We start from the raw sequence: 15,032 nt of genomic DNA on the forward strand, positions 1-15,032 counted from the left end.
CACCTAGTGCTCCGATTACCACGGGGACCACCGTTACCTTCACCCTCCACATCCTCTCGAGCTCTTCTCTGAGCCCTTGGTATTTCTCCAGCTTCTCGTGTTCCTTCTTCCTGATATTGCTGTCATTCGGAACCGCTAAATCGATCACTACAGCCGCCTTCTTCTGTTTGTCTACCACCACTATGTCCGGTTGGTTAGCCACCACCATTTTGTCCGTCTGTATCTGGAAGTCCCACAGGATCTTAGCTCGGTCATTCTCCATCACCCTTGGGGGCATCTCCCATTTTGACCTCGGGACTTCCAGGTTATACTCGGCACAGATGTTCCTGTACACTATGCCGGCCACTTGGTTATGGCGTTCCATGTATGCCTTGCCTGCTAGCATCTTGCACCCTGCTGTTATGTGCTGGATTGTCTCTGGGGCATCTTTACACAGCCTGCACCTGGGGTCTTGCCTGGTGTGATAGACCCCAGCCTCTATGGATCTTGTACTCAGAGCTTGTTCTTGTGCTGCCATGATTAGTGCCTCTGTGCTGTCTTTCAGTCCAGCTTTGTCCAGCCACTGGTAGGATTTCTGGATATCAGCCACCTCCTCTATCTGCCAGTGGTACATACCGTGCAGGAACCTGTCCTTCCATGATGGTTCCTCGCCTTCCTCCTCTTTCTTGGGTTTCTGCTGCCTGAGGTATTCACTGAGCACGCTGTCAGTTGGGGCCATCTTCGTGATGTATTCGTGGATGTTTCTTGTCTCATCCTGGACTGTGGTGCTGACACTCACCAGTCCCCGGCCTCCTTCCTTCCGCTTAGCGTACAGCCTCAGGGTGCTGGACTTGGGGTGAAACCCTCCATGCATGGTCAGGAGCTTTCTTGTCTTTATGTCAGTGGCTTCTATCTCCTCCTTTGGCCAGCCTATTACCCCAGCAGGGTACCTGATCACGGGCAGGGCGTAGGTGTTGATGGCCCGGATCTTGTTCTTACCGTTCAGCTGACTCCTCAGGACTTGCCTGACCCTCTGCAGGTACTTGGTGGTTGCAGCTTTCCTAGCGGCCTCTTCATGGTTCCCATTTGCCTGCGGGATCCCCAGGTACTTGTAACTGTCCTCTATGTCTGCAATGTTGCCTTCTGGTAGTTCAATCCCCTCAGTTCTGACTACCTTCCCTCTCTTTGTTACCATCCGACTACACTTCTCCAGTCCGAACGACATTCCAATGTCATTGCTGTAAAGCCTGGTGGTGTGGATCAGTGAATCGATGTCTCGTTCACTCTTGGCATACAGCTTGATGTCATCCATGTACAGGAGGTGGCTGACAACCGCTCCGTTTCATAGTCGGTATCCGTAGCCAGTCTTGTTAATGATCTCACTGAGGGGGTTCAGGCCTATGCAGAACAGCAGTGGGGACAGAGCATCTCCTTGGTAGATCCCGCACTTGATGGTGACTTGTGCTATGGGCTTGGAGTTGGCCTCTAGTGTTGTACGCCACATCCCCATTGAGTTCCTGATGAAGACTCTTAGGGTCCTGTTGATCTTGTACAATTCTAGGCATTCCAGTATCCAGCTGTGGGGCATTGAGTCATAGGCCTTCTTGTAATCAATCCAGGCTGTGCACAGGTTGGTCAGTCTGGTCTTGCAGTCTCGGCTGACTGTTCTGTCTACCAGTAGCTGGTGTTTTGCGCCTCTGGTATTCTTGCCCATCCCTTTCTGTGCCCCGCTCATGTATTGACCCATGTGCCTGTTCATCTTAGCCGATATGATGCCTGACAGGAGCTTCCATGTAGTACTGAGGCAGGTTATTGGTCGGTAGTTGGATGGGACCGGTCCCTTCTTGGGGTCCTTGGGGATCAGAACCGTCCGACCTTCGGTTAGCCATTCCGGGTGTCTCTCGTTAACTAGCAGCTGGTTCATTTGTGCTGCCAGACGCTCGTGGAGTGCAGTCAGCTTCTTCAGCCAGTAGGCGTGAACCATGTCGGGCCCTGGTGCTGTCCAACTCTTCATACTGGAGACCCTTTCTTGGATATCTGCCACTGTGATGGTTACTGGACCCTGTTCAGGGAGGTCGCTATGGTCTGCCCTCAGATCCACTAGCCACTGAGCATTGCCGTTATGGGTTGCATCCTTCTCCCATATGCTCTTCCAGTATTGCTCCGTCTCCAGCCTTGGTGGTGCTGTTCTCTTATTGTTCCCTTGCCACTGAGAGTACACCTTTGCTGGTTCTGTGGAGAACAGCTAGTTTATTCTCCTGCCTTCTATCTCTCTGGTGTACCTTCTCAAGCGGCTGGCCAAGGCTGTGAGTCTTTGTTTGGCAGTTTCCAAGGCCTCAGGTATGGACAGCTTGCTGTATTTCTTATGCACCTTCTTTGTCGCGCCTTTCTGCAACTCCGTTAGTTGGCTAACCTCCCTTCGTGCTACTTTGATCTTGCCCTCTAGCCTCCTTCTCCATGGAGGGTACTGCCCCTTGTGGCTGTTCAACTTGTAGCCAAGCATCTCACTGATCACTGCTGGCGTATTGTAGATCAGCTTGTTAGTGTCGGTAATCGTGGTTGTAGGTATCATCCGTAGTGCTGCATTAACATCATCTAGCAGACCTTCTGAGGGTACTTCACGTAATCTTGGTAACCGGCTACGGGGGATCCAGGTTTCAAGCTTGGCCATGATCCTATCTTTCAGGTCAGTTCCTCTCGCACTCAACGATCCTTCTCCTATCGCACTTGGGGCTATGTACCCAATCTCGGGTGGGGGTGATGATATCTCCCCCCTGACCTGGCGTCCTGACTCCTCCTTGCCGTAGCATTTATGTTGTACCTCGTCAATCTCTAGCTGTGAGAGCAGTCCCTTCTTTCTAATGTTGGAACACTGAGCTACTAGTTGTTTCGCCGTCATTGTGGACGTTGGGTATCGAAGAATCCATAAGTCCCTCATCCTATTCATGTAACCCCTTCCGCCAGGGTTACTTGCATAGTAGCATTCCAACAACGCCCTGTTTTCGTCTCTTGCCCACCAATGCCTTCTTGTTCCAGTAGCCCACTTGTCATATATATATACCCAGATAGCAAGACGACATTGAATCTATGTTGATTTTTCATCCGAACCGTCGTATATGGTCGGGGTTGAAATGCCAATGTTGTAACAACATTGAAATACTGTGGTAAACCGACGGTCTTACTATAGAGACGTTGTAACGATGTTGATTCACCGTTGTTTTTTTGTCATTGATATTTGATCTATTTATAGTCGACCAGGTGACAACAACAACATCGAGAAAACATCTATTTATAGTTGACGATCATTCGGCTCCGGTCACCATCAAAAACCATCGATTTGTAGTTGAGCATTAAATTGCATTGCAACTGATCGGGTATAAAGTACCAGAGAAAGTAGATTTATTGTTCATTTGTTATAAATGACTTGGTCTAGTTCACCAGCTTTAAAAAATCGTGTCTACGTGCAATTTATGTATAGTTGACCGGGAAATTAAAGCAGCGATCACTTGGACTATTCCGCAGCACCCCTCTCACATTGGTACATCCCCCCCCCCCCCCCCCCCCCCTCCCCCGGTATTCATTGTCTTCTACAGTAGAGCGGGACATTTAATTTACTCTCAGCGGAATTGACCGGAGAAGGCATCAGTTCATGCACTGCACTGGCCCGCACCACGATTAGTATAAGGTAAGAATGAATGATTTTTTTTTCCTACTCGGTATTTCCATGTTTGCATTTGAATAACATTTAAAAAAAAACTTGTTAATGTTGTACATTAACGAGTTTTTTAAATTGTGTCTACTTCTTACAATCTGGCAACAAATAAATTGCACTGCGAACAAAGTATATCAACAAAGAAAACATTTTCGTTTCATAATTTCTTCGTTATATTCCCTTACAAAGCTAGCTTTAACGCTTCGAGGTTTCCTTTGTTCTTGCCGTCGCCTCGGCGCTTGACCCAGACTTTCGCTCTGTAGTTGCTTATACTACAAAAAATTCTAAATCTGTGATATATGATTGATAAACGTAAAGTTAACTGTATAAACGTGTTCAATGACTTTGTTACTTTTGATGATTGGAGAGCACTCGCTTCAATTCGCACACGAAAACTTTAGACTCAGTTTGAAAGCTCACGCAGCATGCGTGACTCTACGTTGCACGCTCAACTAACTTTAAGTTGCACGCGTACATGACTTTCCGTTTGTGCCTTGAATAATGAATAAGGCTACGTCCACACGTACCAGCGTATTTCTGAAACCGCTGATTTTTCTATGCGTTTGCACCTTTTGTCCACACGTAATGTATGTCTGGCCGTACATTGTGTTTGTATTTCCAGGCACATTTCACGAAGCAGAACGCAGTCTTCAGAGATATCCACGTGAACGCTGTGATACGTCTGACCTTCAGTCCGAAGCTGAAACTCAGACCAGTCTTAAAAGAAAGCACAAGTAAAACCTTTTTATTCACAAACATATCTTTGATTGTTAAGAATTTATGATCTTGTCTTTTATACATATCTGTGGTGCTTGCATACTGCAATATCGCCACATAATATAGTCCAAAAAGTGGAAGTTTGTAAACTTTTTAAAAATGCAAAGCCGTGTACACTTGTGCACTTCAAAAATTCATTGTATACTGTACCTTCTTGCACGTCTCTGTTTCCTGTGTGTGTTGTTAGAAATCAAACTAACTTTAGGAAACAATATGCCAAAAGCATATTTACAATTACTTAAGACCGTTTTTAATTTCTTTTCTTCAGACCAAATCCCCTGTACACATATACGGACTCAGAGGATGAGCAGCCTACAAAAAAACGGTTTCCCCGGGCCCCTCGAGTGAAAATACCAGGTAATAAAATACTGTCTAGTGTCTTTGTACATATCTGTGTCTGACACGAGGAAACTTTTTTGACAAGTTGTCTGTATTCTTAAATACTTAAAAAATTATCTTTTTCTAAACAGCCCTCATCACTCCGCAGTCTGCCCCCCAGCCCACTGATAGCAACCATCATAATGCCCCACCCAGCTTCCGGCACCTTTCGCCACTCCGGCACAAACCGACACAGCTTTGCGATCTCGCCAGCATGCAGAGTCTGATGTCTTCCCTATAGATGGTATGCTTTTAAAAAAGCTTTAAAGCTGCATCACAATGTCATTGTACTCTTATCTAAAAAAAAAAAAACCTAATTTATACTCCTGAATGTCATCTTGTTGTGATTTTTTTTTCCTGTAGATTCCAGAGACTCTGTGAGGCCACTATTACAAGGCAAGTTTGAAAATCTTGGAATTTCACAGTTTACATGGTATAACAAATATATGTGACAGGCAAAAACTAGTAAACACTTTTAGCAGTTACAAGAACTAACAAATGAATATCCAACAAAAGGGAATAGAAATACATTGTACTGCCAATACTTTGGTTTATTCTTTGTATGACTTGAAAACCAGGCTTTAGGGAAAACTAAATGACATGTTTCTATCATCAATTACATGAAGTAAACACACAAGCACTTGCATACACATTTAAGACATGAGACTCGCTAATTCCATCTCATAAAATGTGTCTATAGGTGAGACGCTTTGCGTTGATTGGTGCTGCTGGACCACACTGGAGGTGCGAGTCCGCCGTGTAATGGTTTATGCCATTACAAAGGAGCTGGCCTCTGTACTCAACTGGGCAGGGGGAAAAAAACAAGGACCAGACAAAGCAAAAAAGGGCATTTAAAGAGACAGCGCTGTGCAGATGCATATTTGGTAAGTTTTAACATTTATTGTAGTTTTATGAGCTTAAAGTGAACAATAAAGGGATCAATTGATGTGCTGGGTGCGTTTCACATTTCCTATGTCTGTTTTTTGCTATATTACTTTGTCTTTCTTAATAACAAGACTTTCATGTCCGGTTAATCTGGAGATGGAGTCTTTGGTCTTCGGCTTGTTTTGTCCTCGGGTTGTACACTTTGTACAGCCCGAGGACCCATGTTTTCTTTTTTTTTTTAAAGGATACACGGCACACCATGCTAAGACATATCGCATTTTCAGCTTATAGCTCTTTGGGAATCAAATGTGGCAGTTTGCTGATTTCCGCCTGGTGACTTTCATGTTTATCAGCCTAGGAGTTTACATACTTTCTCCCTGCTGAAGACAATTAACAAGAGCTTATTCATGTGCTCTAATTCCCTTTTTTTGTGTGTGTGTCTATTTTTTGTCCTAGATGGCCTGGCGCAGCAGGTAGGGGCGAACTCTATGTCTGAGTTGGTCTTTGCTCAAGCAGTCCAGAAATGGCTCAGATATGCTCCAGGTCGTACGGGTGGCGCGCAGGACGCCCATCATCCATCCCCATCCCGGAGTAAATAATAAAAAGTGACGTGAAACATAGAAATGTAAATAGGAAACTTTGTCTTTTAATAAAGTATTTTGCAAATGATACATGTCTATTGACCTTTTTTGGTTTTTTGTTTTTTTTCAATAAAAAGCAACTGTGCAAAAGAGGTGGAAAATCAATACCATATCTCAACAGTGTTTCAATATCAGAATCTGACATTGTTTCAATGTCAACAGTGTTAGAAAATATAACGTCGAATCAATGTCAGGTTTCAACATTGATTCAACATCAAAACCTGACGTTGTTTCAACGTTAAAAATGGGTGCAAGAGTGATGTTGGGTCAACATCACACTTCAACGTTGCTTCAATGACGTCGCCTGATATTGACTCAACATTGTTTCAATGTTTCCTTGCTATCTGGGTATATATATATATATAGATAGATAGATAGATAGATAGATATGTAGGGGCAATGAAGAAGGTGCCTAATATGTACAGGAACCTGTCCATACCTGAGGCCTTGGAAACTGCAAAGCAAGCCTTGGCCAGCTGCTTGAAGAGGTACACCAGAGAGATCGAAGGCAGGAGAATAAACCAGTTGTTCTCCACAGAACCAGCCAAGGTGTACTCTCAGTGGCAGGGGAACGATATGAGAACAGCACCACCAAGGCTGGAGATGGAACAATACTGGAAGAGCATATGGGAGAAGGACGCAACCCATAACAGCAATGCTCAGTGGCTAGTGGATCTGAGGGCAGACCACAGCAACCTCCCTGAACAGGGTCCAGTAACCATCACAGTGGCAGACATCCAAGAAAGGGTCTCCAATATGAAGAGTTGGACAGCACCAGGCCCCGACATGGTTCATGCCTACTGGCTGAAAAGCTGACTGCACTCCACGAGCGTCTGGCAGCACAGATGAACCAGCTGCTAGTTGAGGAGAGACACCCAGAATGGCTAACCGAAGGCCGGACAGTCCTGATCCTCAAGGACCCCCAGAAGGGACCGGTCCCCTCCAACTACCGACCAATAACCTGCCTCAGCACCACGTGGAAGCTCCTGTCAGGCATCATAGCGGCTAAGATGAACAGGTACATCGGTCAATATATGAGTGGGGCACAGAAAGGGATGGGGAAGAATACCCGAGGCGCAAAACACCAACTACTGGTAGACAGAACAATCAGCCGAGACTGCAAAACCAGACTGACCAACCTGTGCACTGCCTGGATTGATTACAAGAAGGCCTATGAGTCAATGCCCCACACCTGGAACCTGGAATGCCTAAAGCTATACAAGATCAACAGGACCCTAAGAGCCTTCATCAGGAACTCAGTGGGGATGTGGTGTACAACACTAGAGGCCAACTCCAAGCCCATAGCACGAGTCACCATCAAGTGTGGGATCTACCAAGGAGATGCTCTGTCCCCGCTACTGTTCTGCATAGGCCTGAATCCCCTCAGTCAGATCATTGACAAGACTGGCTACGGATACCGACTACGGAATGGAGCGGTTGTCAGCCACCTCCTGTACATGGATGACATCAAGCTGTATGCCAAGAGTGAATGAGACATCGATTCACTGATCCACACCACCAGGATATACAGCAATGACACTGGAATGTCTTTCGGACTGGAGAAGTGTAGTCGGATGATAACAAAGAGAGGGAAGGGAGTCAGAACTGAGGGGATTGAACTACCAGAAGGCAACATTGCAGACATAGAGGACAGTTACAAGTACCTGGGGATCCCGCAGGCAAATTGAAACCATGAAGAGGCCGCTGGGAAAGCTGCAACCACAAAGTACCTGCAGAGGATCAGGCAAGTCCTGAGGAGTCAGCTGAATGGCAAGAACAAGATCTTGGCTATCAACACCTACGCCCTGCCCGTGATCAGGTACCCGGCTGGGATAATAAGCTGGCTGAAGGAGGAGATAGAAGCCACTGACATCAAGACAAGGAAGCTCCTGACCATGCATGGAGGGTTTCACCCCAAGTCCAGCACCCTGAGGCTGTACGCTAAGCGGAAGGAAGGGGGCCGGGGACTGGTGAGTGTCAGCACCACAGTCCAGGATGAGACAAGAAACATCCACGAATACATCACGAAGATGGCCCCAACTGACAGCGTGCTCAGTGAATACCTCAGGCAGCAGAAACCCAAGAAATAGGAGGAAGGCGAGGAACCATCATGGAAGGACAGGTTCCTGCACGGTATGTACCACCGGCAGATAGAGGAGGTGGCTGATATCCAGAAATCCTACCAGTGGCTGGACAAAGCTGGACTGAAAGACAGCACAGAGGCACTAATCATGGCAGCACAAGAACAAGCTCTGAGCACAAGATCCATACCCAGATAGCAAGGAAACATTGAAACAATGTTGAGTCAATATCAGGCGACGTCATTGAAGCAACGTTGAAGTGTGACGTTGACCCAACATCACTCTTGCACCCATTTTTAACGTTGAAACAACGTCAGGTTTTGATGTTGAATCAATGTTGAAACCTGACATTGATTCGACGTTATATTTTCTAACACTGTTGACATTGAAACACTGTTGAGATATGGTATTGATTTTCCACCTCTTTCGCACAGTTGCTTTTTATTGAAAAAAACCAAAAAACCAAAAAAGGTCAATAGACATGTATCATTTGCAAAATACTTTATTAAAAGACAAAGTTTCCTATTTACATTTCTATGTTTCACGTCACTTTTTATTATTTACTCCGGGATGGGGATGGATGATGGGCGTCCTGCGCGCCACCCGTACGATCTGGAGCATATCTGAGCCATTTCTGGACTGCTTGAGCAAAGACCAACTCAGACATAGAGTTCGCCCCTACCTGCTGCGCCAGGCCATCTAGGACAAAAAATAGACACACACACAAAAAAAAGGGAATTAGAGCACATGAATAAGCTCTTGTTAATTGTCTTCAGCAGGGAGAAAGTATGTAAACTCCTAGGCTGATAAACATGAAAGTCACCAGGCAGAAATCAGCAAACTGCCGCATTTGATTCCCAAAGAGCTATAAGCTGAAAATGTGATGTCTTAGCATGGTGTGCCGTGTATCCTTTAAAAAAAAAAAAGAAAACATGGGGTCCTCGGGCTGTACAAAGTGTACAACCCGAGGACAAAACAAGCCGAAGACCAAAGACTCCATCTCCAGATTAACCGGACATGAAAGTCTTGTTATTAAGAAAGACAAAGTAATATAGCAAAACACAGACATAGGAAATGTGAAATGCACCCAGCACATCAATTGATCCCTTTATTGTTCACTTTAGGCTCATAAAACTACAATAAATGTTAAAACTTACCAAATATGCATCTGCACAGCGCTGTCTCTTTAAATGCCCTTTTTTGCTTTGTCTGGTCCTTGGTATTTTTTCCCCTGCCCAGTTGAGTACAGAGGCCAGCTCCTTTGTAAGGGCATAAACCATTACACAGCGGACTCGCACCTCCAGTGTGGTCCAGCAGCACCAATCAACGCAAAGCGTCTCACCTATAGACACATTTTATGAGATGGAATTAGCGTGTCTCATGTCTTAAATGTGTATGCAAGTGCTTATGTGTTTACTTCATGTAATTGATGATAGAAACATGTCATTTAGTTTTCCCTAAAGCCTGATTTTCAAGTCATACAAAGAATAAACCAAAGTATTGGCAGTGCAATGTATTTCTATTCCCTTTTGTTGGATATTCATTTGTTAGTTCTTGTAACTGCTAAAAGTGTTTACTAGTTTTTGCCTGTCACATATATTTGTTATACCATGTAAACTGTGAAATTCCAAGATTTTCAAACTTGCCTTGTAATAGTGGCCTCACAGAGTCTCTGGAATCTACAGAAAAAAAAAATCACAACAAGATGACATTCAGGAGTATAAATTGGGTTTTCTTTTTAGATAAGAGTACAATGACATTGTGATGCAGCTTTAAAGCTTTTTTAAAAGCATACCATCTATAGGGAAGACATCAGACTCTGCATGCTGGCGAGATCGCAAAGCTGTGTCGGTTTGTGCCGGAGTGGCGAAAGGTGCCGGAAGCTGGGTGGGGCATTATGATGGTTGCTATCAGTGGGCTGGGGGGCAGACTGCGGAGTGATGAGGGCTGTTTAGAAAAAGATAATTTTTTAAGTATTTAAGAATACAGACAACTTGTCAAAAAAGTTTCCTTGTGTCAGACACAGATATGTACAAAGACACTAGACAGTATTTTATTACCTGGTATTTTCACTCGAGGGGCCTGGGGAAACCGTTTTTTTGTAGGCTGCTCATCCTCTGAGTCCGTATATGTGTACAGGGGATTTGGTCTAAAGAAAATAAATTAAAAACGGTCTTAAGTAATTGTAAATATGCTTTTGGCATATTTTTTCCTAAAGTTAGTTTGATTTCTAACAACACACACAGGAAACAGAGACGTGCAAGAAGGTACAGTATACAATGAATTTTTGAAGTGCACAAGTGTACACGGCTTTGCATGTTTAAAAAGTTTACAAACTTCCACTTTTTGGACTATATTATGTGGTGATATTGCAGTATGCAAGCACCACAGATATGTATAAAAGACAAGATCATAAATTCTTAACAATCAAAGATATGTTTGTGAATAAAAAGGTTTTACTTGTGCTTTCTTTTAAGACTGGTCTGGGTTTCTTCTTCGGACTGAAGGTCAGACGTATCACAGCGTTCACGTGGATATCTCTGAAGACTGCGTTCTGCTTCGTGAAATGTGCCTGGAAATACAAACACAATGTACGGCCAGACATACATTACGTGTGGACAAAAGGTGCAAACGCATAGAAAAATCAGCGGTTTCAAAAATACACTGGTACGTGTGGACGTAGCCTTATTCATTATTCAAGGCACAAACGGAAAGTCATGTACGCATGCAACGTAAAGTTAGTTGAGCGTGCAACGTACAGTCACGCATGCTGCGTGAGCTTTCAAACTGAGTCTAAAGTTTTCGTGTGCGAATTGAAGCGAGTGCTCTCCAATCATCAAAAGTAACAAAGTCATTGAACACGTTTATACAGTTAACTTTACGTTTATCAATCATATATCACAGATTTAGAATTTTTTGTAGTACTAAGCAACTACAGAGCGAAAGTCTGGGTCAAGCGCCGAGGCGACGGCAAGAACAAAGGAAACCTCGAAGCGTTAAAGCTAGCTTTGTAAGGGAATATAACGAAGAAATTATGAAACGAAAATGTTTTCTTTGTTGATATACTTTGTTCGCAGTGCAATTTATTTGTTGCCAGATTGTAAGAAGTAGACACAATTTAAAAAACTCGTTAATGTACAACATTAACAAGTTTTTTTTTACTGTTATTCAAATGCAAACATGGAAATAACGAGTAGGAAAAAAAAATCATTCATTCTTACCTTATACTAATCGTGGTGCGGGCCAGTGCAGTGCATGAACTGATGCCTTCTCCGGTCAATTCCGCTGAGAGTAAATCAAATGTCCCGCTCTACTGTAGAAGACAATGAATACCGGGAGAGGGGGGGGGGGGGTGTACCAATGTGAGAGGGGTGCTGCGGAATAGTCCAAGTGATCGCTGCTTTAATTTCCCGGTCAACTATACATAAATTGCACGTAGACACGATTTTTTAAAGCTGGTGAACTAGACCAAGTCATTGATAACAAATGAACAATAAATCTACTTTCTCTGGTACTTTATACCCGATCAGTTGCAATGCAATTTAATGCTCAACTACAAATCGATGGTTTTTGATGGTGACCGGAGCCGAATGATCGTCAACTATAAATAGACGTTTTCTCGACGTTGTTGTTGTCACCTGGTCGACTATAAATAGATCAAATATCAATGACAAAAAAACAACGGTGAATCAACATCGTTACAACGTCTCTATAGTAAGACCGTCGGTTTACCACAGTATTTCAATGTTGTTACAACATTGGCATTTCAACCCCGACCATATACGACGGTTCGGATGAAAAATCAACATAGATTCAATGTCGTCTTGCTATCTGGGTAGAGGCTGGGGTCTATCACACCAGGCAAGACCCCAGGTGCAGGCTGTGTAAAGATGCCCCTGAGACAATCCAGCACATAACAGCAGGGTGCAAGATGCTAGCAGACAGGGCATACATGGAACGCCATAACCAAGTGGCCGGTATAGTATACAGGAACATCTGTGCCGAGTATAACCTGGAAGTCCCGAGGTCAAAATGAGAGATGCCCCCAAGGGTGGTGGAGAATGACCGAGCTATAGATCCTGTGGGACTTCCAGATACAGACGGACAAAATGGTGGTGGCTAACCAACCGGACATAGTGGTGGTAGACAAACAGAAGAAGACCGTCGTAGTGATCGATGTAGCGGTCCCGAATGACAGCAACATCAGGAAGAAGGAACACGAGAAGCTGGAGAAATACCAAGGGCTCAGAGAAGAGCTGGAGAAGATGTGGAGGGTGAAGGTAACGGTGGTCCCAGTGGTAATCGGAGCACTCAGTGCAGTGACTCCCAAGCTAGTCGAGTGCTCCAGCAGATCCCGGGAACAACATCGGAGATCTCTGTCCAGAAGCGCGCAGTCCTAGGAACAGCTAAGATACTGCGCAGGACCCTCAAGCTCACAGGCCTCTGGTAGAGGACGCGAGCTTGAAGAATAGACCGCTCGCAGGGGTGAGCGGGGAATTTATATATATATATAGGGAGAGAGAGAGAGAGAGAGAGATCCAAGAAAGGGTATGAGGAGCTGGACAGCACCAGGCCCCGACATGATTAATGCCTATTGACTGAAGCTAACTGGACTCCATATGTGTCTGGCAGCACAAATGATCAGCTGCTTATAGATGAGGCACACCCAGAATGGCTGACTGAAGGCCGGACAGTGATGATCCCCAGAAAGGGACCAGTCCCATCCAACTACAGGCCAATAACCTGCCTCAGCACAACATGGACACTCTTGTCAGGCATCATAGTGGCTAAGATAAACAGGCGTATGGCTCAATACATGAGTGGCGCACAGAAAGGTATTGGCAGAAATACCAGAGGGGCGAAACAGCAGCTATTAGCAGATCCTACTGAATTTCCCAGAGGAACCCACCCAATGGATTAATAAAGTTTTATCTAATCTCTAAACTAATCATAGAGCAGTCGCCCGAGACTGGAAGACCAGACTCACCAACCTGTGCACTGCCTGGACTGACTTTAAGAAAACCTATGACTGAATGCCCACACCTGGATCCTGAAATGCCTAGAATTGTACTAGATCAACAGGACCCTTCACTAGGATTTCGATGGGGATGTGGCAAACAACACTAGAGGCCAACTTCAAGCCTATAACTAGTAGACTGGTGACAGATACCAACTACAGAACTGAGCAATCATTAGCCACTTCCTCTACATGGATGATGTCAAGCTGTGTTAGGGTTCAAAGTTTTTGGTTTTTGATTTATATTATTATTTTTTAATTATTTTACACAATACAATTGTGCTCATAACTAAGTTGGCGCTATAACTGGGCTGAAATATTGAAGAGTGGACGTAGAGTGCAGAGGGATATTTTGCAGCATGCTTACACTGATAATGGTTTTCTATAAGTCTCTGGGTCAGGGAGTCCAGACAAGATGTCCTGAACTGGGCCTTAAAATCAACTGAGGGATACGCCGATAGCAGCCAATGATGCAGAGGTATTCCTTGCAGCATGAGATGGTGCATTGTCTTGCATGAAGATGATTTTTTTTGCAGAAAGAACGGTTCTTCTTTTTGTACCATGGAGAAAGTGGTTAGTCAGAAACTCAACATACTTTGCAGAGGTCATATTCACTCCTTCAGGGAGCCTAAAGGGCCGGACCAGCTCTCTCCCCATGACTCCAGCCCAAAAACGACTCCACTACCTTTTTGCTGATGTCACAGTCTTGCTGGGACATGGTGGCCGTCCACCAACCATCCACCACTGCATCCATCTGGACCATCCAGGGTTGCACGGCACTCATCAGTGACCAGAACTGTTTGAAAATTAGTCTTCATGTAGCTCTGGGCCCACTGCAGCCGTTTCTGCTGTGAGCATTGGTTAAGGGTGGCCGAATAGAAGGTTTATGCACAACTGCAAGTCTCTGGAGGATCCTACACCTTGATGTTCGCAGGGCTCCAGAAGCACCAGCAGCTTCTTTGTAATGGCCTTTTAGCAACTGCTCTCTTAATCTGATGTATTTGTCTGGCAGAAACCTTCATCATTGTGCCTTTACCTGTACGAACTCGTGTATGCTGTGACTCAGCCACAAATCTCTTAACATTATGGTGAACACGCTTAAGTTTTTGTGAAATATCTAAGGTTTTCATTATGTGTCCAAGGGATTCAACTATTTCACGCTTTTCAGCAGCAGAGAGATCCTTTTTCTTTCCCATATTGCTTGAAAATGGTGGTCTGCTTAATAATGTGGAACATCCTTCTTTAGTAGTTTTTCCTTTAATTGGGCTCACCTGTCAAACTAATGATCATAGGTGTCCGAGATTAATTTCAGGGATCCAAAGAGCCCTGAGACACAATTCCATTGATGAGTTTAACTGAAAAACAACTTATTTAATCTTTATGACTCTTAAACACTATTTGCATAACAATTTGGAACGCGGTGTATAAAGCTGTACATACGGTGGCACTGAGAGGCCAAACGGACTGCAACTTAAGAAAACATCAGCAATAAGAAAAACGCTGCAAAAGCACACAAAACATAACGGAAATAGGAAAAACGACAACGGAAAAAGGAAAAAAAA

The 15,032-nt window shown here is 44.4% G+C and overlaps 4 long non-coding RNA genes across 5 annotated transcripts; 2 read left to right on the top strand and 2 right to left on the bottom strand.

Moving 5' to 3' along the window:
* The first annotated feature begins 3,534 nt into the window (after positions 1 to 3,534).
* Positions 3,535 to 5,076, top strand: LOC134636838 (uncharacterized). Of its 2 annotated transcripts, XR_010095030.1 has the most exons (4): positions 3,535 to 3,664; positions 4,314 to 4,425; positions 4,737 to 4,825; positions 4,939 to 5,076. It is a non-coding gene; the product is annotated as an uncharacterized LOC134636838 (long non-coding RNA). The 2 variants fall into 2 exon arrangements; XR_010095029.1 differs by having other exon boundaries at positions 3,535 to 4,425.
* Positions 5,077 to 5,389: 313 nt separating this feature from the next.
* Positions 5,390 to 6,400, top strand: LOC134637890 (uncharacterized). Its single transcript, XR_010095196.1, has 2 exons — positions 5,390 to 5,730; positions 6,188 to 6,400. It is a non-coding gene; the product is annotated as an uncharacterized LOC134637890 (long non-coding RNA).
* Positions 6,401 to 8,939: 2,539 nt separating this feature from the next.
* On the bottom strand, positions 8,940 to 9,720 carry LOC134637512 (uncharacterized). The gene is made up of 2 exons (XR_010095128.1): positions 9,611 to 9,720; positions 8,940 to 9,152 (listed from the first exon to the last, which is right to left on the bottom strand). It is a non-coding gene; the product is annotated as an uncharacterized LOC134637512 (long non-coding RNA).
* Positions 9,721 to 9,738: 18 nt separating this feature from the next.
* Positions 9,739 to 10,814, bottom strand: LOC134637513 (uncharacterized). Its single transcript, XR_010095129.2, has 4 exons — positions 10,514 to 10,814; positions 10,249 to 10,400; positions 10,100 to 10,132; positions 9,739 to 9,795 (listed from the first exon to the last, which is right to left on the bottom strand). It is a non-coding gene; the product is annotated as an uncharacterized LOC134637513 (long non-coding RNA).
* Positions 10,815 to 15,032: the final 4,218 nt, after the last annotated feature.

This window comes from Pelmatolapia mariae, linkage group LG10_11 (genome assembly GCF_036321145.2).
Source record: "Pelmatolapia mariae isolate MD_Pm_ZW linkage group LG10_11, Pm_UMD_F_2, whole genome shotgun sequence".
Classification (NCBI taxonomy): domain Eukaryota; kingdom Metazoa; phylum Chordata; class Actinopteri; order Cichliformes; family Cichlidae; genus Pelmatolapia; species Pelmatolapia mariae.